General features: G+C 35.5%; 1 long non-coding RNA gene across 1 annotated transcript; it reads right to left on the bottom strand.

Moving 5' to 3' along the window:
- Positions 1 to 1,437: 1,437 nt before the first annotated feature.
- LOC132395532 (uncharacterized) lies at positions 1,438 to 3,151 on the bottom strand. Its single transcript, XR_009512646.1, has 3 exons — positions 2,490 to 3,151; positions 1,937 to 2,032; positions 1,438 to 1,703 (listed from the first exon to the last, which is right to left on the bottom strand). It is a non-coding gene; the product is annotated as an uncharacterized LOC132395532 (long non-coding RNA).
- Positions 3,152 to 3,654: the final 503 nt, after the last annotated feature.

The raw sequence follows: 3,654 nt of genomic DNA, 5'->3' as shown, positions 1-3,654 counted from the left end.
ACGAAAGGTTCAAAAAGCTAGGTAATGTTAGAGATCTAGAAGATTATAAGGCTAGTAGGAAGAAGCTCAAAAAAGAAATTAGGAGAGCCAGAAGGGACCATGAGAAGGCCTTGGTACACAGGATTAAGGAGAACCCCAAGGCATTCTGCAAGTATGTGACGAGCAAGAGGATAAGACTTAAGAAAATCAAACAAGTGTGAGAGTGGAAAAGTGTGTCTGGAACTGGAGGAGATAGCAGAGGTACTTAATGAGTACTTTGCTTCAGTATTCACTACAGAAAAGGATAACTGAAAAGCTTGAGCATATAGATATTAAGAAAGAGGATTTGCTGGAGCTTTTGGAAAGCATCAAGTTCGATAAGTCACTGGGACTGGATGAGATGTATCCCAGGGTACTGTGGGAGGCGAGGGAGGAGATTGCTGAGCCTCTGGCAATGATCCTGGCATCATGAATGGGGATGGGAGAGGTTCTGGAAGATTGGAGGGTTGCGTAAGTTGTTCCATTATTCAAGAAAGGGAGCCGAGATAGCCCGGGAAATTACAGACCAGTGAGTCTTACTTCAGTGGTTGGTATGTTGATGGAGAAGATCATGAGAGGCAGGATTTATGAACATTTGGAGAGTTATAATATGATTAGGAATAGTCAACATGGCTTTTTGAAAGGCAGGTCATGCCTTATGAGCCTGAATGAATTTTTTGCAGATGTGACTAAACACATTGATGATGGTAAAACAGTAAATGTAGTGTATATGGATCTCAGCAAGGCATTTGACAAGGTACCCCATGCAAGGCTTATTGAAAAAGTAAGGAGGCATGGGATCCAGAACTGGCTTGCCCACAGAAGGCAAAGAGTGGTTGTAGACAGGTCATATTCTGCATGGAAGTCGGTCACTAGTGGTGTGCCTCAGGGGTCTATTCTGGGACCCCTACTCTTCGTGATTTTTATAGATGACCTGGATGAAGAAGTGGAGGGATGGGTTAGTAAGTTTGCTGATGACACAAAGGTTGGAGGTGTTGTGGATAGTGTGGAGGGATGTCAGAGGTTACAGCGGACATTGACAGGATGCAAAACTGGGCTGAGAAATGGCAGATGGAGTTCAACCCAGATAAGTGTGAGGTGGTTCATTTTGGTAGGTCAAATATGATGGCAGAATATACCGCCCACTAGTATAAACATATATAGTACTATGAACATATAGTATTACCGCCCACTACCTACTTTCTCCAGACCTCCCATATGTTACATATTTCATACCATTCTTCTGCAATTTCTAACGATGGTTTCGGCTGCACAGTTTAATAGCATCCAGCAACTGTGATGTTATTAAGGTGACTAAGCAAATAATCAGACTGAACAGTAAGTAAACAGGAAGCAATTCACTTTTTAATTATTTTATAGAAAGTTAAACATCATTGGAACATACACATAATTCGGAAATACAAACATCATGAACAATTTCATTTAGAGGTTATCAAGCAACACAGTAAAACTGATTATCCAGCAATTCAGAAATCCAGGTGTTTCAGCATCAGTCTCACTGGCTGTTAATTGTTGTGCTTCTTTTCACATAATAACGTCCTATCCTTCCTTTAGACACACTGGAGCCCCATTTCCACATTCCCTTGCAACAGATCTGTTCCTGTTTCCCACAGTCACTTGAAACTTATCGGGTTCAACAGAGAACGTATACTATTGTGCATCATCTAAAAATAAGGAAATTAAATGTGTGATGAAATATTATTAAAAAATAACATCCAATAGTCCAGAAAACCTGTCAGTCCAGAACCACAGAAATCTCAGACATGTTAGCTTAACAGAGCTTTACTAGAATTACAGCTCAGTATTATGTTAATAATCTCATTATATTTCAGTCTTGAAGATTTAGCATCTCCTCTTATTTTCACTACAATAATAGAGTAGATAAGAAATATTCAACCTGCTGATGAATTCATCAGGTGGAGCAGCATCTGTGTTGGGGGTGGTTGTCAAGGGTGATGGTGGAAAACGTGCCATTGAGAATTCAAGTTGACACCTGTCGCAGGTTGAATTAACATGAGAATAAAATCGAGCAAGTTTATCCTTAGACATATGAGCTCTATGTACAACCTTAAATTGTATTAAGGCATGTTTAGCACAAATAGAGGACGAATTTACCAATAATAAATTTTTTTCCCTTTGCTCAGTGGATATAGGACAATGCAACTCTTCTTGCCATTCCTTCTTAATTTTTTCTGATACATCTGGCTGTAAATTCATGATCATCTTATAAATGATGGCCACTAAACCCTTTTGATAAGGATTAAGGGCTAAAATTCTTTCTGTAATGTCCAATGGACATTCTTTCGAAAAAGACTGTAACTCATTATACAAAAAATTTCTAACTTGTAAATATCTAAAAAAATGGGTTTTAGGTAAATTATATTTATTAGATAGCAGTTCAAAGGACATAATGTTATCATCCAGAAACAGATCACGAAAACATGTTATACCTTTTGTTTTCCATAAAAGAAAAACTTGATCCATAGATGAAGGCTGAAAAAAAATAGTTAGATATTATAGGACATGATAAAATAAATTTATTCAAACCAAAAAATTTACGAAATTGAAACCAAATTCGTAATGTATATCTGACTATGGGATTAGTTATCTGTTTATTCAATTTGAATAAAGAAAAAGGATGTGAAGATCCTAAAATTGAAATCAGTGAAAAATCTTGCACAGATTTACATTCCAAATTTACCCATTGTGGACAAGCAGCTATAATCAATTCTTGTGTCCAGAATATTAAATACCGTATGTTAACTGCCCAATAGTAAAATCTTAAGTTTGGTAGAGCCAAGCCGCCCTCCTTCTTAGGCTTCTGTAAATATTTTTTGCCCAATCTAGGATTTTTGTTCTGCCACAAGTAAGAAGATATTTTGGAGTCAATAGTATCAAAGAAAGATTTAGGAATAAAAATTGGTAATGCTTGAAATAAATATAAAAATTTAGGTAGTATCATCATCTTAATAGCATTAACTCTACCAACCAATGGCAAAGATAGTGGAGACCACCTAATAGCAAGTTGCTTAATTTGATCAATTAAAGGTAAAAAATTAACCTTAAATAAATCTTTATGTTTTTTAGTAATTTTAATACCTAAGTAAATAAAATAATCTGTAACAATTTTATATGGTAAATGTTTATAAATTGGAACTTGCATATTTAATGGAAATAGTTCACTCTTGTTAAGATTCAATTTATAACCAGAAAAGTTACTAAATTGAGCCAGCAAAGATGAAATAGCAGGAATAGATTTTTCAGGGTCAGATATATATAATAACAAATCATCAGCATATAATGATACTTTATACATCCTCTCCCCACGGGTAATACCCAGAATATTGGGTTATTCACGAATAGCTATAGCCAAAGGTTCTAAAGCGATGTCAAATAGTAAAGGACTTAAAGGGCAACCTTGCCTTGTACCACAAAATAACTGAAAAAAAGGGGATCTTTGATTATTGGTAAAAACCGAAGCTAAGGATTTATGGTATATTAATTTAATCCATGATATAAATTTTGAACAAAAATTAAATTGTTGCATTGTATTAAATAAATATGGCCATTCAACTCTATCAAATGCTTTTTCAGCATTTAAAGAAATGACACATT

The sequence above is a fragment of the Hypanus sabinus genome, chromosome 6, assembly GCF_030144855.1.
Source record: "Hypanus sabinus isolate sHypSab1 chromosome 6, sHypSab1.hap1, whole genome shotgun sequence".
Taxonomy (NCBI): domain Eukaryota; kingdom Metazoa; phylum Chordata; class Chondrichthyes; order Myliobatiformes; family Dasyatidae; genus Hypanus; species Hypanus sabinus.
The sequence above is the reverse complement of the archived record's forward strand: the minus strand, read 5'-3'. Positions and strand labels throughout refer to the sequence as shown.